We start from the raw sequence: 25,608 nt of genomic DNA, 5'->3' as shown, positions 1-25,608 counted from the left end.
GTATTTACAGAGATCTCCTTTTACAATGGACAATTCTATTGGTGGAAATCATGACTTTGACACTCAGCCTGTGCATTTAAAAGTCATTTCAGTTTTCAAACAGATTCAGTTATTTTATAGCAGTGTCACGTTTTACGTTTTTAATCACATCATACATGTACGGGAGTTGTTGTTGTTTGATAGTTTGGTTCATGCTGGTCTGACAGACTTGGCTTGCTTCCTCTAAGCTTTTCACTTGCAAATACTGTATAGTTGTTTCATAGTTTGGTTCATGCTAGGTCTGATAGACTTTGCTCCCTCTTCTCAGCTTTTTGCTAAACAGAGATATTCCAAAAAATTCCTGTCTAAGCGTAGCATACCCAGCAGTATACTCACACAAGGTAATGATTAATGACTTGCACTGCTAAAAAATAATTGAATCTGTTTGAAAACTGCAATGACTTTTAAGTGCATAGGCTGAGTGTTATGTATTTATAACTTAAGATATAATCTGTTCTTAAAATAATTGTGTGGAGATATATCTTTTCATTTTCATATGGTCGGTGCGTTGAATTGCAAAATGGCTGTGAGTGACTGGGACATGTAATTCGTAATGTGTTTTCTTATCAATTCTGAACCCATTTACCTAAATGTTTCAGTTTTACTTTATCTTTCATGTTTTTAGCTCCACTGAGCTTATGTAATAAGTGGGTGAGTGTTGTCGTCTGTCATCCATCAATTTTTTTACATTCAAATGTTCTTCTAAAAAACTGTCTAATTCCTTTATTACATGGAGTACAGGTCCCCAGGGATAACCATAATCAGATTTGTTGGAATTGTGATATAATATGTAATATATAATATATATAATATAATATAATATATAATTTGTATTTTTTTAGACAAATTATGTTATTTTCGAGCAAAAATCTTTTTCTTCTCAACAACTGGTTGGATAGCCTGAATATTTGGTAAACAGATCCATAGCGATGACTTTATTCAGATTTGTTCAAATTGTGCAGAAATGCAAATTTGTATTTTCATCATTTTTGGTCAAAAATGTTTTTCAATGAAACTGCTGGTCTGATAACTTTGATATTTGGTATACAGGCTCAAAGGGATGATCAAAATGTGATATATTCAAAATATGATGAAACATGCAATTTTGTGTTTTTGAGGCAATTTTTTGCCATATTTTGCCATATATATGTGCATCCTTTGTGGTATTTTCGTGATAACCTTATTATTATACATCTCACATTCCTGACTAGGGCATCAAATTGTCAGAGTAGTGACCGTTTTTGTGCAATATTAACAATTTTTCTTCTGATTCATAGCAAGTGTGGAACACTATCTCGGACACACTTCTGCAAGTTCTTGATAGTGTGTGCACCACACGCATATGTCCAGAGCGCACAAGAGACATGTCCTGGCACTCGTCCAATGGGTCTCTTGAAACCGTTCAACAGTGAATGCATAGATACAGCCACAGGGGTTGGGGCACCTGGAAACGGTACATGTTACGGAACGGGCGTTCTGTACGGCTTTATTAGCGCATACAAAATTCTATTGTTCTCTGGTAGATGTATAATAATTGTTAAATATGCAAATTATGACTTGGCTGAATTAAAAATGCTGAACTAAAAAATATCGCAGTCTGAAAAAGTGAAGAAATTGCCCTTAAACTTTGCAAATCGCTTCACAAGGCATATGACCCTCAGTTTTCCTTTTGCACCAGCAGTTATGAGAAAAATGGTATTTTGACAAAATGTGACAAAAATAGGCAAAATTCTATGATTCTGCAAGCCACAGCTATGAGATTACTCTCAGTTCTAGATAATAATCCAAACATTCCTCATTCAAACATTGCTGGATATGATCCCCACAAACACAGACAGACACAGAGACTTAATACAGAGTGATGACATTGGCCCAAAAGTGTGCATGCTCTCAGCTCTAAGGGGTGAAAAACCAGTTTTGAGTTAGGCTGGACTTTAACTGTTTTAATTCTTAAAACCAAGAGCGAGCCACACTGCATAGTCCAGAAAGTCCAAAGTGTCTAGAACTCCTCAGGCCCATCTTATAAGATATGCTTTTCTCTTTATTAACATTTGACGACCTTAGTAGCCATAAGATGGTCATGTTTATCCTACTTTGGTGCCATAAGAAAACAGAAAACCAAAGACCAGAGATAATCGACATGAAAAAGCATAATTTCATCATGTGGTTGTTACAATCTCTTATCATTGACATATTAGTCTGTTCACATCAGTATTTTTCTCTGTAAACTCCAATCACATTCATCAGGTATCACACTTTTCAATGCTCATTGCATTCTATACATCCATCTTTACTCATTACAATTGAAATTACGTTGAAAATGTCGAAGGGCTTCACTGGACCGGGTAACCATGGAAACCGGTCAGTACATCGTTCACCGGCCCACTAACATCCCGGATGTTCCTATTCAAATCAATGCACTGATTTGCACTCACATCGAGGCATGTAATAAGTAACATCCTTGTTTTAGCCTAGAAAATTAAAGCAAAATTTGAATAGCAGGCAGGAATTTTTATTAGTTTTTAATTACAGTTTTGAGAAAACATGAACTGGAAATCACATTTTGCTCGTTCAATAGGAAAGCAGAGTCCAAAGTTTGTCAATATTTGCTCTATAATATGCTTGTTGCATAACCGAACACTTCAAGGACATGCACACATTTTGAGCATAGAAGTGTTTTGTATATCTTGCACACACCATTGCAATATCTTGGTTTTCAGTAGGAAAACCCACAACAACCAGTGGACAAGGTACAATTCAGCTTTGACAAGAGACAGTTGTATATTTCCACTCTGAACAAGTTGAATTCCAACCTCAAGACTTCTCAAAATGAAATATTACAAAAGCTACTACAACTGGGTCTCTTGAATGAAATTTATATTTTGTGAATTTTTTAATTTACTTTTCCATTTCACAAGATTGGGTCATACTTGTCGTTTATATGCTTTGAGCAAATCAAATTTGAATATGAATTATAATGTACATATTCATGTTGTGCACATGTCCTACAGATAGACCTTAGAGAGTAATGACTTAAATCGATACTTTTGATATATAAATTGCATTTTATTCAATGTTTCCAAATCAGATTTTGTTGTACACACTTACAAATTCCTGTGTGTTGAAGTATCAAGTTTACAACTGATGACCATACTGTTGGTATGTGTACCATGCAAAACGACAAAATCTGACTGTGACTATCAACAATTAACAGCATGGTAGATATATGCAGGCTATGTTGACAGTTGTACACACTTACAAATTCCTGTGTGTTAAAATATCAAGTTTATAACTGATGACCATACTGTTAGTATATGTACCATGCAAAACGACAAAATCTGACTGTGACTATCAACAATTAACAGCATGGTAGATATATGCAGGCTATGTTGACAGTTGTGTGTATACTGTTGGTTGGCCATTATATTATAGAGACTAGAGAAAAATGCTACATGTACATTTGATACAAAAAACTGGAAAATATGTTCATACGTTACAGCTTTTATTGCTATAAAAGTTTCAATTTTAAGACAATTAATAGTGTATATTTTGTATCATTGTTTTCAATCACTGAGAGTAATAAACATTTGCTTCAATGTCCAAGGAGTTTTGTGTTCATTTCTGAATCAACCACCTTAAATTTACTATCAGTCATCCACATTACTGAAGAACAGAAGTCTTAAAATCAATAACCTTCTGATAGGAATTACATGTAAATAGTGTTTGTGTCAGAAACCCTCAAAAGATCAATTGTGATCTCTTGCTGTGATATCATCTGCTGTAATTTGGCATTGAATGTAAGCAATTATGACAGAATCATAATAATCTTCTGGGACTGGTCAATCATAATCAATGCAGTACATGTTGTAAAACACACGTAACATACAAGGGCAGGGTTCGAAATTAGCGGTAGTCCCGCGTCCACAGACTACCAACTTTTGCCTGGGGCTACCGAAGTCCATGAAATGGTAGCCCACATGGACTACCAAAGCCCAGGACATTAGTATTCAGTCAGTGTTTGGCATGCCATGTCCAGTCTTTAAGTTTTGGATGAGCTAAATGCAGTTAAACACAGCTGGACAGACTGTGACTTTGTTTTGCAAATTACAAAGACGACCTTGCGATGGAACTTTGCAATGAAGTTTCAATATCTCAACTTATGTACTTGGATGGCAGGCACAGAAAATAATGGCCAATGAAAACATTCTTATTGCATTTTGATCAAAATGTATCGATCACAAACTCCTCCCTACTACAGAAAGCCCATGGTCTGTTTACCCCGCTGAGAAGGTGGTGGTCATTGCCATGACAACAATCAAAATTGGCATGCAACTCTGAGAATGAAACGGGTTGCCGATACAATGATAGGTCACCAAACTTTTTTGTGTCACTGTTGTCAATTAAACAAGTTTCTTTTGAATAATAAAGGTGTGCAAGTATTCACATCAAAATGACAAACAAATTCACTTCATTGGCAGAATCTTGAAAAACAGTTTTTGTCTTTTCTTGTTAATGAAAAAAATCCCTAATCTAAAATATGCATGGGCTACCAGCCATTGTCACTGGGTTACCAACCTCAGAAAATGGTAGCCCAAGTGGACTACCAGGATAAAAAGTTAATTTCGAGCCATGCCTGGGGACAGACATGTAAACTATTCCCTATGATCAGGGGTAAGCCTTCCGGTGTTGCGAAGATGTGCGCCCTCTACGTGCATTCTCAATAATTCAACAGCAGACTAACAATTGCTGCTTTTAGCACTACAGCATTTCCACAGAGTAAGGCATTGCTTTGACAATCATTATTGCCTTTACTCACTTGCTAATATTTTAACAGAAGCTGGTTGATAAAGACTTTTCTAAGACAAATGACTAAGGGACTGGATGTAAATTAGCAGGGGGAGGGCCGGGGGATTTCTAGAGAGAGTGGCAAAAAAATCATGACCCTCCCCAAAAATTTAGTCCAAAAATTTATGACCCTCCCCAAAAGCAAGGCTGAAAAATTTGTGACCCTCCCCAGTTTCAAAAAAAAATAGAATATCAGAAATTGATCGAATCTTCAACTTTCAAAAATTGAGGTGGGGGATTTACAACACAGGGCAATATAGATGGACACCAGCAAAGGATGCCTGCAAATTTTTATTTGTTTCTGCTTGTGACAAGAACAAGTCTAGATTTGGATGTCAGCCTCACCCAAGAATACTTTCAATGACTCGGTGTCAGTCCAATTTGACCAGCATGGGTAAAACTAATCTTGTACACAAAAATCTGGATAATTCTATGCTACAGATTTTTCAGTACTTTTAATAAAAGGGAAACCCCTGATTTCTCTGCCTACACAATATGCATTTCAATTGTTATGATAATGGTTTAATATACTGTTTAACTCTTACACTGTTTAAACTTAGTAAACCAATCACCAGATAAAGGAGTACTGGTATTCTTGTTTCCAGTGTGGTATGGGTGGATTGTTCTGGGGAACACCATAGGATAAACTCTATGATTAAAGTAATTCATTGTTTGATTTAAAATTTCTGCACAAGTTTGATGAAATGCTAAATTTTCAATTTTGTCAGCACACTTGTAAATGTGGAGCAAACCACAGAAAACAGTTTTAAGACTTCACTGGACACAAAAAATGACACCACTGTTCAAGTGGCATCAGGCTATGCTGACAAACTGAATTAATACTGAGCATATCATTCTAAAATACTGCAGCAAATACTGAAAAATTCTTAAAATAATATTCAGCTCCTGTCCTCTTTTACTGCATATAATTTGTTTAACTTCCTCGCCAAGTCTTTTGCAGTCCGTTTAACAAACTTGTGGTACACGCACGTTTATTTCAGCAAACTCAGACAATTGCCAGGTCAGAGTTGTGACAGCAAGTCTGAACACACATTTAGAGTACTGTAAGTGTTGGGTCTGATATCCTTGTTCAATCATACATCTAAATTAATTTTACCATTTATAAATTTTCTACAGTAAAAATGAAACCATTTTTCCTGGTAAAATTCTGAAATCTTGTGACTCTATATAACTCTGACCTGCAACGTAAACAACAAAACCAACACCTTGTCCATACACCATTGTTTCAAATTACAGTGACTGACAGGCAAAAATAAAACCTAGATTAAAATTAAACTTATAATAAAACTTAGATTAGATCTTAGATTAAATCTAAGTGTCCTTTCTGATAGAAATTGTTCCTTGCTGGTTTAGAGCAACGCATTCCTTTGAGTGATGAAATGTATCTGGGATAGTTCATTGCAATCACAAATATAGCTTCATGGCATGCATTAAACAATCTACCAAATTATGTAGATCAGAAGACAATTCATGATACCATCAACTCTGCCATATAGCAAATCACAGTTTCTTTGAATTTGAATATCTATTGTCTTTAATAGATGCATTGCATTCATTCCCCTTTCATGCTCAGAAAGTATATTATAAAGTCTGTATCTCAATTCCTCCTTACAGTGAATGGACACTGACAGCTGACATGGTGTGCAATTCAGTTTTATTCATTAGTACATAAACACTGTGTTGTACACTTCGGACACATAAATAGATTTATAACATTAATGACTATGGCCACAGTTTTGAATATACACTGTTCATATACAAAACTTTAAATCCCTTCATTGGGAGCCTAAAATCTTAAAAAGCCAGTTCTTGTTCTACTACCACAAGCATTTTTGAACATGAACTACATTTAGTTAGTCATAATAAGACATTTGTTTACAGAATAAACTGCATCTGTTTTCTTTGTTTGGATTTATTCAAAGACAAAAATACATGTCCCTCTGGAAACAATACAAAATGTGATTCTTGCGTAAATTAGAATCTTTTGGTACTATTATCAATTTGTTGATCTTTTCAATGAAAATATATGTGTAAATAAACTGTGTAATCTCCTCTATGAAATCCAAAATTATCATATTACAACTATATCATGAAAACAAAACTATTCTGTCATGTGTAATTGCACATTGGAATTTCTGACAAACTCCTGCAAGTATTCATGGGAAATAAAGCTTACTACCTGAAATACATTACCATTATTTTATATTCAACAAAAAGCAGTTTAAAATGATGTTCCTAGCAACTGTCAGTACCTAGCCACTATATACATCAAGTAATCTTAAATATCCATTAAAACAAAGATGAAGAATATCACTTATGGTGAGAAACTTGTTGCAGATTAGGGTGTGAAAGCCTTTAATGAAAAAGTATAGAAATCAAGATAATTGTATGACCAGAATCTTCCATATTACTCCAAAAACTATTCAAAGAAGTTCTTGCAGTGTTAAATGAGTAAATGTGTCTATGTTATCTTCAGACTTTTAGAAAACACAATTTTATGAGATGATACAGTGCATTAAACCATAAAAGGTGAATCTATCTACTGATTTCAATACCATTATTGTGTTTGTGACATGCGAACTTTGACCTTCAAGGACACGAAAACAATATATCTATGTTCATAAAATTTTTATGGAAGTGTAAAAGCAACACTTTCATCAGCTTTACTCTCAAAGATGATGAAGAGGTTACAGAGATGCTAGCGAAATAGAAAACCCATAAAATCATGCAATCACATAGCTTTGCCATTGATACATGAAATGGTACAACATTGCATTCACTTTTCAAAACTTACACAGCCATTTTGTCTTCAGCTACTGCTTCACAATACAAAATCACTGCAACTATACAATCAGAAAACTCTGGTCCACATTCAAAATGTCAGAATTTATACGAGACAGACAATGATCAAAATTCTGCAAGACAGTTCACAGTCAATGCGCCTCGGGACAGATTTTCGGACTCTTAAACTTTATTTTCAATTCTTTTTTCTGATCTACCACTTGTGGGTGTCATTTGAAAGCTCTTGGTCTGAGAAAACTCACTGTCATAGTTTTATGAAAATTGAACATTTTATTTTTTCCGTTCAGTTAACACAGGGATGGTGGCCATTTTGAATTTCAAGTATCCGTAAATCTTGGGTAATTTGTTTCTCTGGAACCAATATTTGCACAGTGACCCCTGACTTTTATTCTTAATTTTGGAAGGCATATCCTTGAGGAAAGTTTGAGCGAAATTTTAGTCTTTCACTTTTGAGGCACATACTACCTTAAGATCAGTGTTTACAGACAATGTTCAACTTTATACAAAAATCTCAGTCCACAGTGACTGTTATTTAGACAATGTTCTTACACACATACATTACAAAAATTTACATTACTCCAAAGAATCGTGTGGATATATTTTGTATTCGCACTGTACATCAAAATTCTCTATGGCTTGTAACAGTTCTGGAAATCACACTGGGACATTTCTAGGAACACTACAGAGAGTCAAAGAACTAAATGACAAAATGCATTGTCTGAATGACATAGTAAATAATGAATCTTTGTTAGATGGAAAATAATATCTGTTTGCTAATTCAAATACAATCTCAGTATCAGATATGGTTATGAGATACTTAGAGTAATTTAATCATACAATTCATCGTTATGGCAGTCACCAACACAGACACAGAAAAGTTTTAAATTATTCCAAGAAGTTAGAAAGTCTTTCTTCTGTTGCAAAGGAATCAATCAGTCTGGACTTCAGTTGTAGTACACTTTACCAGTTGCATGATAGCTACCATTTCAGTTCTAATACTCATTGGTTCAGGTGGTAAGATATAAGAATTGCATCTTTCATTGCCACAATTTATAATCTGTACAAATATCTCCCTGGCAATCTGAAAGACAAGAGAGAGTGTACAAAATGTGAAATGTTGAAGATATTGTTATCAAATTCCATATTTTCAAAGCTGCCAAATAATTAGCTGAATCTATGTGCACAAAAATAAAAAATCAAAGCTTTGTTTGAATACAACGTGTACCTCAACATGCTTTTGGGATTATAATATGAAACTTTAGCTGACACTATAATAATAAAAAAATAGTGAAAAAATCATGAAAAGTTGTAGTTACTAGCCCTTTAACCCTTTCACCACCATGGTTTTACCCAAACCCATTGTTATCAATGGTGATCTTGGACCTGTTTACAGAGATTTGGGGGTGAACAGGTTAAGAAACCAAGAAAGACTTGCATACATGTATGTTCAGGGCCATGCTACTGGCAGTTCACAGTTACTTATAGAAATCCATACAAGAAAGCAAATTCATTAGATCACATTGGTGCCAGATATGTGTACAACTTATGAGTACATCATTGGCAATATGAATTTCAATTTGGCCACAGAACTAGTCTATTGGTAATTGTATCATACCAGTATATTTATGGAGCAACTACAATGATCTGATCAGTAGAGACGTGAAAAGAACCATGATGGTATATTTGTGATTTACAACGTTTGGCACAAATTTTTCTCTTGGCAAGAGCAAAAATCCCTTTTTTACACATTCCATGGCAGAATTTCAATATACTGTTACAATATAATAGCTATAAAGCACACCAAGCAATGATATACCACTCAGTTTTGACCAGTTCACTTCATATAGACAAGTTGCAAAGAGCGCAAAGTGCTGCCGCTCTTCTCGTCTGTAATGTTAAAAAGTACAATCATGTCCAACCCCTGTTGCAAAAATTGCACTAGCTGCCTATTAGTTCTCGTCTCAACTACAAAGTTGTATCTACTGGCTTCAATTCAGTTATGGGTACAGGACCGCAATATCTCTCTGAACTTCTACATCTCAATACACTCCAACAAAAAGACAACGCCGCTCTTCATCAGATTCTTGACTTCTTATCCACAAATACTTTTGGTGAGAGAGATTTCTCTTACATTTGCCCTGCATTATGGAACAAACTTCTTTCTGACCTTTGCCTCTCCAACTCTGCCCTTTTAAGTTCTACCGGCCCCTCAAGACTTTTCTCTTTAAACAGTAGTTTAACCTTTTTTATTCGGCCAGTCTCCAGTCCCAGTGATTCAACATTTCCTCTGATAGTATACTTTGTCATTTTTATGCCTCAAGCTCTGTTCTCAGTGATTAGTGATTACAAATGTACTTTATTATTATTATTACTATATGCACTCGCTATCACTCGTGTCGTCGACTGGTCAAATCTCATGGTATACCATTGCTGGATGTGGTTTATTACTTATGTGATATTGTTTACTAGATGGAAATCTTGATCTGGATTAACAATAATTTTACATGATGAATGAAAAATAAAACATTAACAGGTCAGAATTGACAAAGATGGAAAGAATACAAATCAAAATGTAAGAGAATCAATAATGGCAAATTCAAAATACCACCTGTGATTATTTTCTTAACATTGGTCATTACATGTAAAATTGAAACTCATCCTTTCACAAAGAAGCTTGTCATAATCAAACTATTAAAGGATCAAAAAATTATGACAAATGCAAACTACCAAATAGAAAAGAATTTCCTGTCACATCTAAACATGGCACTGTTATTTACAGAGCAATTGGAACAGTCTTAAAAACTTTAACATTTTCTTGTTTTGTTGAAAGTGTTGTGAATCCATAGCTGATATAACACTTACAGTCTACATCTATAGTTATATCCAACAAATAATGATTTTTAGATCAAGAAAACCTTACACAGCCATTCAGTAAATGCTCTACAGTAACAAAGCAGATGCAATGACACAACTTTAAAATCTTTACATGTGATTTTAATATTGACCCCCAATACTCTACTGTGAACTTGATATTGACCTCAAACACCCTACTGAGAAATCGACATTGACCTCCAACACTCTGCTGTGCAATTGACATTGAATTCTACTGTGCAATTGACACTGACCTCCAACACTCTTCTGTGCAATTGCCGTTGACCTCCAACACTCTACTGTGCAATTGCCGTTGACCTCCAACACTCTGCTGTGCAATTGACATTGAATTCTACTGTGCAATTGACACTGACTCCAACACTCTTCTGTGCAATTGCCGTTGATCTCCAACACTCTACTGTGCAATTGCCGTTGACCTCCAACACTCTACTGTGCAATTGCCATTGACCTCCAACACTCTACTGTGCAATTGCCATTGACCTCCAACCCCACTTTACTGTGCAATTGACATTGACATCCAACACTGCTGAGCAATTGACGTTGACCTCCAACACTCTACTGTGCAATTGACATTGACATCCAACACTGCTGAGCAATTGACACTGACCTCCAACACTCTGTGCAATTGACATCTCCAACACTCTACTGTGCAATTGACATTGATCTCCGACACTCTGCTGTGCAATTGACATTAACCTCCAACACTCTAATATGAAAATGACAAGTTGAGACCTTATCTTAAGGTAGAGACACACGTTAGATGATACTTATTTTAAACTCACTTTTTCTCAATAAATTTCACTTTTAGACCCCACACATTATATATTTTCTGTTAGCCCTATATCTCAACATTATGAAAAATATGTTTATTTTCTGAAATCACAGTGTTTGTGACCATTTCTCTCAAAAATATGCGTTTTTGAGTTTTTTACCTAAAAAAAATTAGGTGTTACAGGACTAGGGCGACTTGAGATCTTTTAACAGAAATCAACAATTGAGTAGTCTGGCGAAAAAACGGTGTCTCAGATTTTTTCTATTCCCTTTTGTTTCAGCACAATAAGATGTGAAAGTAACAACTCTGGGTTTTTGAATAAATTACCGGGTTTCGTTCACTTCAGCAAGAATTTCTCTTGTTCTATCAATTTTACCGAAAATCTGGGACACACACTAAAAACATCCTTGATCAATTTCCCGATCTTGTGAGTAAATCAGAAAAGGAGAAGTTGGAGAAGTTTGTTCAGGCAGCACTGAGGAATGTAGATAAAGTACATGTCTGGGGGTCTGACAATAAGAAGAGCTGTGATTCTTAACAGAGAAAATGGAAGAGAAATGTGAACTTATGTTGAACGCTCATTCTGCAACTTTACAATGCCATATTTCTACATGGAGTCTTCTGCATCAGACTCGTCAGGAAATCAAAGCCAATGACAAAAAAAAAAATTCTTTGGCAGATACTTTCACAACTTGGTAGTTCACTTACCAGAGCAGTACAGGATAGTCTCCCTCTTTTCCACCAATATAGTGAAAGCCAGGAATCATGTCTTCAATGCTAGGAGAACAACAAAAACAACATCACCCAAAAGATTAAGAAAATTACTTGGCAATGTTTTCATTAAGTACAAACTGAAGAAGTAAGAATTCCAACTTCCAGCGCTGATTCAGAGATTTCCAAACTGGGGAAGTCCCTAACCTTTGATGAAAATTCTATCTTTTCACCTAGTTTGATGAGACGATAAGTGCACTACGACAGAATTGCTGATTACATCATTAGAAGAGCATGTTTGGTGGAAGCAGAGAGAAAGTGGAGTGGTCCTGGATGTGGCAAATGCAATGAACTTGACAGTAAACCAGTAAGTACTAAGAATCCACCGGGAGAGTTTCATACAATAGCTAAAACATTACAGTCCTGCAATTGCTATCAAGCCGAACACTAATGAGAGTGGATAAAGTAGCATGCGCCTTGAGAATGAGAGACTTCAATGTTTGCAATGTTGCAAGAGTTCAGTTACAGTCAAATTGCTGTACCACGTCTGAATGTGTGCTTGTGTTGAAAGACTGGTAACTCTGTGATTGGCAGGTACTCTAGAAATCAAGTATGCTGGTCCATAATCAGTGTTGTTGTCTGCTGTGAATTATCTGAGGAAATTGAATTAGCACTACCCGAAAATTTCACAAGTCATAAGCTGTGATATGTGAATATTTATTTACCTTGAAAGGACAGTAAAATCACAAGTCTTGTGAGCACACTCCATGAAAGGAAATATACTGCATATATCTGTAGGCCAGATCATCCAATGGCAACCATTACTTGCCCTAAAAGGAAACATATATCTTGTAAAAAGTTCACCCAATGTGCCAATAAGTTCAAAGGTCATATCTTAACAGTGAACAGAAAGCATGTTATGATGTAGAGTGTTGGATCTCCGACTATCATACAAGGTTTGAATTTTGTTCATATCCAGTACTTTCCTAGAATATAATGAAGAGAACTATGAATAATCACTCCTTGAATTTGATGATAAGTCAGAGCCAGAGGAAAGTGACAGTGACAATGACATTGAATCCCTTGTGACAATGAAAGAGGTAAATAATTGTTACAATTCCCTCAATGCCAATAACATGTACTTTTCAATATTCACGATATTTTAATGTCTAGTTTCAATTTCTGATTTATTTTTGTATATTTAGTTAAGTTGACTTAGACCATCTCTTGTTATCTTGCAATTCCATACTTGTATCATGAAAATCAAATAGCACAGAAAATATAAATCTAAATATTTAGTAGTTCATGATTTACGTCTAAATGTCATGAACCTTTGAACTCTACAGATGTCCTGAATACACCTGTGAAATTCCAATGAATTGACATCATTTGACCAGAGAAAGCTATCCCTATATCAAAGTAATGCACATATATCCTTGCAAATATCCAAACTAAATTTGAGATTAATTGGGCCAGCGATTTCAGAGAAGAATAATTTTTACTTAAAATGAGAAAAATAACCTAAAAATTTACCAAAAATACAAATTTCAAGATATCTTCACAATGTACATATTACTGTATAAGGTCCACCTAAGGTACTTGCCCACTAATTTTCAAAGCAATCAAAACTGTGGTTCTTGAGTTATTAATTTTCGACCATTTTCACATTTTGTAAGCTTATTTGCATAATTTTGGCAATGCAAACTTCATTTCAACAAAATCCTATCTATAGCCCAGGATGCATCCACACACCAAATACTAAGCTGAAACGTGCAGCGGTTCACATGTTTTTGATGTTGATGAACATACATACAGATGCCACCAAATTCAGCTTATACGATAACCTCACATTGGTGGGCTAAAAATTGCCTAAAAATTCAAATTTGCATATTTCATCATAATTTGAACAAATCTAAGTTAGATCATCCGTAGGGACCTGAATACCAATATGAAAGCTGTCTGACCAGCGTTTATGAAAAAGATTTTTTACCAAAAACTGCGTTTTAAGCTAATTTGTATATTTCAATAATATCAAAAAACAAAGACAAAGATAGTTTGTCGTCATCATATTTTCATCTACACAAAAAATATCAAGTCTTTAAGTACTGCAGTTCTCAAAATATTTGAGTGGATGGACATCCGTGGGCATACATATAGACAGACTGAAGCCGGACAGATAACAATCCCAATAGCTTCTATAGACTATAGTCTATGGTAGCTAAAAAGGAATTTTTCTTCAGCTTAGAGTTCATGTGTGAGCCAACTGTGCTATATTACAAATATAGCACCGTTATTTTCATATCTTCATCAAGCAGATAACTTGAATTGCATCATAATTATAGCGGTATGATGTTATCATAGCTAAAACATAATTGCTGAAAAAAATTAAGATGAACGTGTAATCAAGGGATTACATAGTCCCTGCTGGATCAACTGATCTTGGGAACTGTGGATCCCAGTTTGCACTGAAATGCTGTTTGGCTGTGACTGGTGCATTATCATTGTCAAGTTTAACTTTACTGTGGTGAAAGTAACTATGACCTTTACAATCCCTTGACCCTAATTCTTAATCTGAAGTGCTTTCTTTGTTTGTTTTATAGAGATCTATGCCACTGGAAGACATTTGTATGGCTTCATTGACTCAGCAGGGGACAAGTGTGATATCTGGTAGCACTGCAAGACATCTGTATGGCTTCATTGACTAATAAAGGACAAGTGCAATGCCTGGCAGCACTGCAAGACATCTGTATGGCTTCATTGACTCGTCAGGAGACAAGTGTGATGTCTGGCAGCACTGCAAGACATCTGTATGGCTTCATTGACTAATAAAGGACAAGTGGCAATGCCTGGCAGCATTGTAAGTCATTTGTATGGTTTCATTGACTAATAAAGGACAAGTGCAATGCCTGGCAGCACTGCAAGACATCTGTATGGCTTCATTGACTAATAAGGGACAAGTGCAATGCCCAGCAGCATTGTAAGTCATTTGTATGGTTTCATTGACTCGTCAGGAGACAAGTGTGATGTCTGGCAGCACTGCAAGACATCTGTATGGCTTCATTGACTAATAAAGGACAAGTGCAATGCCTGGCAGCACTGCAAGTCATTTGTATGGTTTCATTGACTCGTCAGGAGACAAGTGTGATGTCTGGCAGCACTGCAAGACATCTGTATGGCTTCATTGACTAAAAAGGGGCAAGTGTGATGCCTGGCAGCACTGTAAGACATCTGTATGGCTTGATTGACTCATCAGGGGACAAGTGTGATGTCTTGCAGCACTGCAAGACATCTGTATGGCTTCATTGACTCATCAGGGGACAAGTGTTATGCCCAGCAGCACTGTAAGACATCTGTATGGCTTCATTGACTCATCAGGGGACAAGTGTAATGCCTGGCAGCACTGCAAGACATCTGTATGGCTTCATTGACTAATAAGGGACAAGTGTGATGCCTCGCAGCTCTGTAAGATATTTGTATGGCTTCATTGACTCATCAGGGGACAAGTGTGATGTCTGGCAGCACTGCAAGACATCTGTATGGCTTCATTGACTAATAAGGGGCAAGTGTGATGCCCAGCAGCATTGTAAGTCATTTGTATGGTTTCATTGACTCATCAGGGGACAAGTACAATGCCTGGCTGCACTGCAAAGTGCAAGACATTTGTATGGCTTGATTGACTCATCAGGGGGCAAGTGTGATGTCTGGTGGCATACTGAGTTTATTCAAGATTGTCATTCATCCAATATACCAGTAACTCAATATAAGTACTCTCTTGGGATTGATCATCTTGCATATCATTCACCGTAACATTTTACTCAAACAGGAACTTCCCCTATAAAAGCTGGATTATCGTAAATCTATGCCAATGTCAAAAGCCACGCTACTGATCGGACGTGCCGTGTTTGGTCCTAGAATCCCCCAGTTTTGCCATGTTTCATTGTCATTGAATATTGCATACCAGGTAAGATGTTTGTGAATATATACCACTAATCTTGGGTCTAAATTAAACTGAAAAAATGTTCCGTTTTTGGTCGGAGAACGCATATATTCAAAATGTGTTCCCTGTACAACCATTTGACCCCTCTTTGCATATGTCTCGTAAGTGCCGATCATGATTATTCAAATTTCTCATCCAGTCAAAGCGATGCTACGAGAATTCAAACACTCCCGCCTAGTGTATGCAAATGACTGCATCATCAGTAATCCCTCTGTTGTGCGCCCACGGTCCTGTAACTTTCCGTTTAAAATCAAATTACTGACCATGACCTTGGTTGAAAAGAAATGGCATAAGGTTAAAGGTCAAATTGTCAAAAAAAGAAGACTGAATACCTTGACTCTTCTGGCAGTGATAAAACTTTATGAAATTGTTAAATTGAATAAGAACTGTATGCAACATTAAATTGAGTTCAATCGATAGATAGATAGATAGATAGATTTATTGTATTTCTAGGCCTCCGGCCCCTATACAAAGGAGTTACATTCCAGATGAAATAATTACAAATGAACATTTTCAAATAATTATGGAAAAAAAACCCCGCCAATATGCCAGGAACAAAACAAGATTAATTTACATAACATATCACTTCTTTACGTAAATGAAAAGCCTTATAAATATATGTGTATATCTGACGTAATAATTCTTTATCAGATGTGCGTAAAAGGCGATAAAATTTACAAAGATTAGGATGTATAATAAAGTCACTGGGAAGATATCTTATTCGTAAATCTGTGTAAGCAGGGCATTCAAATAAAAAATGGTATTCATCTTCAACCTTGTTTGATTTACAAATTTTACAAAATCTGACACTACATTGAGTACCACTTCGTCTGCCTTCTTCAACGTTTAATGGCAGACACGCACAACGAAAACATGCAAAAATTTGGCGGAATTTGAAATTACAATTCATAAACAAATATTTTTCAGGTTCTAAAGCACTCTTAAAACAAGTATACGAACGCATTTTTTGTTTTCTATTCAAATTTGCCCACCATTGCTGTTTAGCAACATCTTGGACTCTAGTAAAAAATTCATACAAAAACCTTTCCTTGTTACCCACTTCCTGGGCTAGCCATACGTAACCAAAACCGTATGAATACAAAATATGTTTTATTGAAGTTGCCCAGTTCTGCTTGCCAAGAGAATTTAAATTATAAAGCATGACGTAAGCTTGGCGTGGCAACCTAGTTGGTGGCAGTTCAGTTAACTTAAGCCAAAATTTCACACAGCGTTGCAGAGTTCTGACAAAAATGGGTAATCTACCACATTCTCCAAGCACTGCTTCATTCGTTGCACTGGAAGGCAGACCCAAAAATAACCTACACCATTTACGTTGTACCTTCTCAGCTTTGTCATAGTATTGATAACCCCATATTTCTGACCCATACATTAAAATGGGGAGAATCATTGAATCAAATAACTGAAAATGAATTTTAAAAGGAAAACCATTCAACTTTTTGGAAGAAGCATATAATGCCGTTAACGCTTTGTTGGCTTGGTCAGTAAGTGTCGATACTGCTTTCCCCAAGTATTTCTAGATGAAAGTAACAAACCCAGATACTTATAATAACTTACAACATCTAGCATTTGACCGTTTAAAAACCACTTTTCAGAACGTGCTCTATGGCCACCTCTGCGGAAAACCATAACTTTGGTCTTATCAATGTTTACTTTCATTTCCAATTTTTTACAGAAAAGACTTAAAACATCAATTAACTTTTGTAGATTTACAACACTGTCTGCAAAAATGGCAACATCGTCAGCAAATAACAGAGCAAATAAATTATAAATGTCTTGTGTTAACTGAATCCCCAAATTACCAGAATTTACTAGCATGTCGTTCAGTTCTTCAATAAAAAAGGTAAAAAGTATTGGGCTCAGACCTACATAAGACCCTGATTTAACACAAGACTGACATTTGAATACATAGAATGTAAGATATACAACATTTTACCTGATACACCAAGAAGTGACAATTTATACAATAGCAAGGAATGATTCACTCTATCAAAAGCCTTTGAAAAATCTACAAAAAGGCAATAAAATTTTCCACCAGGTCTACCAAGGTATTTTTGGGTAATCGCATGTAGAACAAAAATGTTATCGACAGTGCTGTGGTTCTTACGAAAGCCTGCCTGACAGTCAGACCTTATGTTATTGGACTCTGCCCAGATAGATAATCTTTCGTTTAAAATTGATGTAAAAATTTTTCCAAAAACATTAAGCAGTGAGATTCCTCTGTAATTGTTAACTTCGTTTTTATTCCCTTTTTGAAAAGAGGGATAATGACACCTATAGCCCAGTCCTCAGGAAAATCTCCTGAGTCAAAGATACTATTAAATAAAATGAGAAGGAAAGGAGTAATAACAGCGGATGAAAATTTGAAAAATTCACCCGGGATTCCGTCAACTCCTGGAGATTTAGCAGATTTTAATCTTTTTAAACTTAACAGTATTTCATCTTCTGTAATACATTTATTTAGTTCTCCGTCCTCGGCTTGCATTTGAGAAGGCGATGAAACTAAATTACTTATCATCTTCGACAGTTTCACGAAAAGACTGGTCACTTACATCAGTGTCACTACATTGTACATAAAGGTTTTTAAAATAATCATACCATTCATTTAAACTGATGGCATTTGAAGTATGGCTTTTACGGTTCATACATGTCTTCAAAATCTGCCATATGTCTGAAGAACCACCTTCCTTGAAAGCTTGTAACAGTTTCTCCTTAATGGCATCTTGATAGTTTGTTTTTTTAAGTCTACAAGTCGCTTTAAAAACTTTCTTTGCTGTCAAATACTCTTTAAGTGAAGAATATGAGCTTGTTTTCCGAAAGTCTTTCAACTTATCGTACATAAGTCTTTTTTTGAAATAACATGAATCGTCAAACCAACCTTGTATTTTACGACTATTTCTGTTACAATCTGAAACTTTCATACCTTCACCTGCAAACTGCAATGCACTGGTAAATTTACGAATAGCTGTATTTACATTAGGTAAGATGGCAATAGCATCTTTGAAAGAATTTGATGTTTCAACAGAAGTGACATTTTCTAAATACCTAGATTTACTATTTTCTGACCAACGGTAACGAACAAGCTTTGCGCATTGGCCATCACCACTTGTTGTAGAGACAATGTCATGCGTGGTACTTGACAGTAAATTACAAGATAATGCAAAGTGGTCAGATTCAGTACGAGGTATAATGTCAAAGTCGTTCACACACTCAAATAAATCGGCAGACATGATCATGTAATCCACAACGCTGGCTCCCAAGGCTGTTGCACAAGTAAAATTCCCAACACTATCACTGCCAGCCCTGCCATTCAAAAAATGTATGTCCATTCCTTTACATAAATCAATCAATACCTTGCCAGCAGGTGTAACCACGTCATCCTTTGACCGACGTGGACTGTCAAAAACACTTGGGATATAATTTACATTTTCCAATACCGGAATGTGTGCTACTGAATCGTCGGTTGAGTTCAATTGTTGTGTATCCAACACAGTGTGAGGTTTTAAGTGGAAGACATTCCACAAAGGTCTTAGCTTAGCGAAAACTTTTTACTCGTGGTGATAGGACATACATGTCAGATTTGAGGTCAAGCTGGGTGAAAGCCTGGAATACACCTAGCTAAGCTTGAGCACACACACACATACACACATACACACACACACACACACAGAGGAAACATTTTATTAGTCTGCTGCAAAACATTTATGTTATAGCTAAACTAAATGTGCAGCAAACCTTCCCCTAAGTTTACAGTTGGCTGCATGCAATATGGCACCTTAGCATACACCTTTTGTCAACTTAATTACACCATAACTAAAATGTTTTGAGAACTGAATGGGCACAACTTTAGCAAGTTACAACGGAATGTTTTCTTGAAATCAAAATCATTCTTAAAATGAGCAAGTACATGATGGTGGTTGATTAAAGTTAAGTAGTGCACCACATCAGAGGTACTGGTGCATGCAAAGCTTAAACACTTCAGTCAAACCTGCCCTATTAATCACCTCTGAGATCTAAGCCAAAAACACAAAGTACTGTCATTGATGAGATGATGTACATCTTGAAATAAAATCGCTTTGTTTTTGGTCAAAGCAGTAGAATTGGAGGTATAGCGAGTATGCCGTTTAAACCTGGTGATCAAGTCAGCCTGTTTGCATGGTACAAATATGACAACATTGGAACACACTCTAATAAATCATAGCCTACACCAAAAATGAAAATCATTTCTTCTCTGGAATGTATTGTAAATATCATTGAATCTCTCTTGAGCACAATGGAAATCAACTTACATTTTGTTCTTGTCTTATTGTGGTGGTGGTGTGCGGTCAACAACTCTGAGACTTGCTTGCTTGGTATCTAAGAATTATCCATGCCGTGCATCAATACATTTATTGAGATTTAGATCTACTTGGTGTTGACACTGACAGTAGTAGGCTGATAGGTTTCTCCAAACCACATCAGTGTAGACATTGCTAGAAAAAAACATGAATTAGAATGATGATGAACACTTATATTGTCTGGACTTGACATTGAAATGGGATGACTGGATGTACATTGTATTCCGAATGTGAAGCAGTTTTGAATAAAAATATCTTATTTGCTTGCCCAAACATTTTGGTTGCACTGTGTATTTTACTGAAAAGTCATGATTTCAAAAATGCGAAAAGGAATGTTTAAATATACTCCCTGCCATATTTACATATTTCATCGGAGCATAGAAAAACGAGGGACTGTGTTTACATGTGGTCAAGGCCAACAATTTCATTTCAAAAGACTTAGGACCCAATACTACTTGAGCATCTTCCTGTTAGGTAGGATACATGTTTTCATCAAAACAAACCTTAAAACAGATTCTAGCCCTAAATCTAAACCACTTTCATGAGTTGTCTCTGAGGAAAAATCTGCCCACTCCCCCCCCCCCCCACCTCCCCCAATCAATTTTGTGTAGGGGGCCTGATGGCTAGTATCCGTCACTCGAGGGTGCTCTCTACACTCCCCTTTTAGAGGAGGGGAGCTTTAGGGAGTGTCCTCGAGCAACGGATCTTTCACAAGTTTCAGTCTACCTGACGGCAAGATGACATGAATTCAATCTGCATTCACTGGAAAGGGAATGTGATGGAAAGGGAATGTGAATTCAAAATGCTTGCACCCGCATATGTAAACTAAAAGATCAAAGGTCGAAGCACAGGTGCTGGTTTGTTGTTTCAAGGAGCTTTTTCAGGGCTTGAAATTAACTTTTTCCCCTATTAGTCCACTTGGGCTACCATTTTCTGAGAAGTTCGTAGCCCAGTGACAAAGGCTGGTAGCCCAAGCATATTTCAGTTTAGGGATATTTTTCATTAACAAGAGGATATAGAAGCTATTTTTCAAGATTCTGCCCATGAAGTGAATTTGTTCGTCATTTGATGTGAATACTTGCACAACTGTATTACCCAAAGGAAACTGGTATAATTGACGACAGTGACACTAAAAAGTTTGGTGACCTATCATTTTATAGACAACCTGTTTCATTCTAAGCGTTGCATGTCAATTTTCATAGTCGTCATGGCAATGACCACCACCTTTTCAGCAGGGCTAAAAGCAGACCGTGGGCTTTCTGTAGTAGGAAGGAGTTTGTGATTGATACATTTTGTGATGAGAAAACGTTTTCATTGGCCATCATTTTCTGTGCCTGTCATCCAAGTACGTCAGTTCAGATATTGAAACTTCCTTGCAAAGTTCCATCACAAGGTCATCTTTGTAATTTGCAAAACAAAGCCATAGTCTGGTCTTACTGTGTCCAGCTGGGTTTGACTGCATTTAGCTTGTCAAAAAGTGAAAGACCGGACAATTGGCACGCCACGTACTGACTGAATTTCATGTTCCAGGCTTTGGTAGTCCATGTGGGCTACCATTTCATTGACTTTGGTAGTCCCAAGGAAAAGTTGGTAGTCTGTGGATGCGGGAATACCGCTAACTTCGAGCTCTGCTTTTTTACCTCCATGGTCAGTTCGATCACATACTCGGCCCTTTTCATTGATATACCGTCCGTCAATGAGCTAGAGAGCAGATGAACGATCGATCGTTTGGGCAAAATAGCCAGCCAACAAGCACCTGTGAAGCTAAGTCCGTACGCCTGGTGGACTGTACGGTAGTTGGGGTCACAGATTAAATGAGATCACATTCGTTTGTGGTTCGATACACGCAACGGCGACAGCCGCTATAGCATTCTTTCTAACGCTTACAGCGGCCTTTCTACCTCCATGCTCCCCATGCCATCGTGTATCGAACCCACGAGTGAGACGGAGACTAGTGAGAGTGAGAGTCTGAGACTGTGGGAGAATATTGTCGATTATCGACGCTGTATACCAATTCCCCCCCCCCCCCCATGAAACTTGACGATAACACGGATATAGCAGTGTTGCAACTGTCTGGGCCACTGATATTAACGACATATACACTCAGTGTGACAGTTTTCAGATGACCTCAGTTTTCGGACATTTAGTGACATGCTGTTAGTTACACTCACTTCGCTCCGTATCAATAGCGTTTTACAGGTCATGTGACCTCATATTAAGTCAGGTGACACTGTTGTCCCGTTTTCGATAGTTTTTTTCATAGAAGCTATTGAGTTCGCTACGAGCGGCGGCCACACATTGTCGTCTGACACCTCGTCAGTGATGTACTGTCAACATACTGCTGTAAGGTCAAAGTAACTAAAATTTTGACTAAAGTCCTGATTTAGCATTGAATTTTGAATGTGGGGGAGAATAATGATTTTGAAAATATTCTTTCCATTGTTCTCTACAATTGCATGTAGTTTTAACGAAAACTGCCCAGTTGTTTCTAGAAAAAAAGTACATCTAATGAACGTAAGAAGTGTACAAGTTTTCGGACAGACAATATTCAGCATAATCGTGCGAACGTAGTGACTTACTGCGTAGAAACTTGACAGGTAAATAATTCCATACCATGAAATATACTCGCTATTTTTATTAAATAATGCCTGTGCGATTCTAATACAAACAAAATATGCAATGGAAACTAGTATAAGTAATACTCACTGAACAAACAGCGAAGTTAGCCCTACAGTACGATACAAGGTGCCGAAAGCAACACACACACAGACAGCCCGTGTCCGATATCTATAAGCGCTATACACGTCGAAATATAGATGAGTCGTCTATGGATTTAACATAACTAATTGTCAATGAAATATTCTTATATACACTTTTCTGAACACATCGAAATTAAAAATCGGTGGTTTGAAGTTTCAAATTATCAATACTTAGCTCCTTTATCACATTCCAAACACGACGTCCGATTTCTGGGATTGCAGTCCGATTATTACGCCTTCATCAACATGGGGTCAAAACCTTGGCAACTTTGACCCCGAAATACCACTCCCGTCGTGTCAACTGAGTTTGGGGATAACCACAATAAAGTTTCGAAAGGGTATGGTAATAAGATTTCGTATTGCTGGTCATTTACGAAACGACTTTGGGCGAAATTCACTACCCTGTCCGAAAACTGTCACACTGAGTGTAATTATAATTACCGCTAATCCTGATGGTTCCAGTAACCAGCCATGGAGCCTCAGCCTATCTCCATGGAACTCGTAACGATCATCAAATCATCAACTATATCTATCGACGATCAATTTCTACATGCTGGCAAGGACAGCCTTCGTTTGAAACGTATTTATAGTACCTAAGCTCTTACCATGCTTACTGTTGAATGCATTGTCTGTTGGCATGCTCCAAGCAGGCGCTCCACTTCCACTGCCTTGCCGATCGTGATTTGACGAACAAACATCGGAACAGACGACTTTCAGACGACAACACATGCAACAAGTCAAACCGGAAATAATGTTTAGGCATGCGCACATCCCCCACCCTGCGCCAGGTGTATAGTTTATGCTAGAAATCGTTATCCAAATTCAGTTATCATTTAAGTGTCGTTTGGTAGTCGCTCTTCTTTCCAAATGAGCACGGTATGTAGCGACACAACCACTCCTCTCGAAAACATGGTCTATGCTGCTTATGGGCATGCATCTGCATGGCCTGCATGGCTTCCTGATGTTGAGGGCGCTGTCCCGACTTGAATTCGTGACTAACCCTCAAATCACTGGCAGCCAAGAATGCAGGGAAGATTAAACAGAAGATATATTCTTAACGTCCTTAAAAAGGTCAATAAAAGGTCAATGACTTCATCTCGAGGATAAACAATGCCTTGCCTTCAGAAGGGGCATTATGCACAGGTGTAGTCGTATATTAGGCTCGGCCGTAAGCTTAGCCTTCCCGAAGGAACGAAGGGGCAATAAAACCTTTTGAGAGACAAAATTAGACTCCAAATGTGTGCCCGTTACGAGGCATTGAGTTCATCTATATTGATTTTAAAGTGAAACTGATCATATAAATGTTTTGCACTTCATCGGCAAATATGTCAAGAATGGAACTATATGAAAAACTCGGTTTTCCACATACCTGAACTGATTTCATTTCATACTGAGTCGTCTGAGTAATGAGATGAAATGTGGGTTTTTACGTAGTAGACTTTCTATCACCACATAATCTAAAGTCGCTATACCTATCAGTCCAGCTGAGGGAAGGTTTCGTTTCTCAGTCGTGTAAAATTTTACCATAGGGCCTACCACTGCAGTGGTGAGAGGATGCCTTTCCATTTCAATGTGCACTAGATAACTTACTTTATAAGCGGTGGGTGCAACAACGATTCGACATGGCGGTCCGTCAATTAAGTAAAATTTATCAAATTAAGGAGTTTCAGTCGAGTTGACAAACAAAGAGAATTTTTGGTTTATGGAACCTATCTTGCCAGAACAAAAATATATTTTCAGACATACCGGCAAAGGCAGGCTAAACAGGAAAATTTTGCTAGTTTGGATTTGTCTGTAGTGCCATCATAACTAAAGTACGATAAAAATCAAAGTTTAATATCCCCAAAAGGTTCGCGACTAACTTGTTCTGAACATGGAAGTAAAAAACGGGTTTGTTTTGTTTTTACCAGAGTCGATGCTCTGAATCAGGAAGGATAGGTTGAAGCACAGGTGCTCGTTGCGTTGTTTGGTTAGAGTAAGTGTAAGGCTCAAGACCATATCTCAGTATTAACCACTGTCACTACAAATCGGCGATAAGTCCAAACCAACGAAATAAAACATCTGAAAAAAATAAGGCTGTGTTCACAAATAACGATTAGGAGGGCTGGAGGAATCGCGATTAGGCCCCTAAAATCTTATTTTTTTCAGATGCCACCCTCAATACCCTAAAGAAATTTCAAATGCCCCCCCCTCCATATGATCAAAATTTTTCAAGTCGCCCAACTATCACAGGCCCGCATATTTGTAAAGGATGTGCGCTCAGAAATAATAAACACGTATCGGTGTTTTTTGATCCTGTTTTTATATTATAAATGTTTTAATTGTAAACTTCGTGTTTTAGAGCACGAGCCAATGAGATTTCTGGTGTATATTGATTTTTAAACATACATTAGCGAATAAACTATAATACTGATG

General features: G+C 36.9%; 1 long non-coding RNA gene across 4 annotated transcripts; it reads right to left on the bottom strand.

Moving 5' to 3' along the window:
• Nucleotides 1–6,541: 6,541 nt before the first annotated feature.
• Nucleotides 6,542–24,120, bottom strand: LOC139145854 (uncharacterized). 4 transcript variants are annotated; one of them, XR_011555035.1, is made up of 5 exons: nt 23,799–24,114; nt 20,387–20,569; nt 12,808–12,912; nt 12,080–12,148; nt 6,542–8,788 (listed from the first exon to the last, which is right to left on the bottom strand). It is a non-coding gene; the product is annotated as an uncharacterized lncRNA (long non-coding RNA). The 4 variants fall into 4 exon arrangements; XR_011555037.1 differs by having other exon boundaries at nt 6,543–8,788; nt 23,787–24,120; XR_011555038.1 differs by having other exon boundaries at nt 6,543–8,788; nt 23,808–23,943.
• Nucleotides 24,121–25,608: the final 1,488 nt, after the last annotated feature.

This window comes from Ptychodera flava, chromosome 12, assembly GCF_041260155.1.
Source record: "Ptychodera flava strain L36383 chromosome 12, AS_Pfla_20210202, whole genome shotgun sequence".
In the NCBI taxonomy this organism is placed as follows: Eukaryota; Metazoa; Hemichordata; class Enteropneusta; family Ptychoderidae; genus Ptychodera; species Ptychodera flava.
The sequence above is the reverse complement of the archived record's forward strand: the minus strand, read 5'-3'. Positions and strand labels throughout refer to the sequence as shown.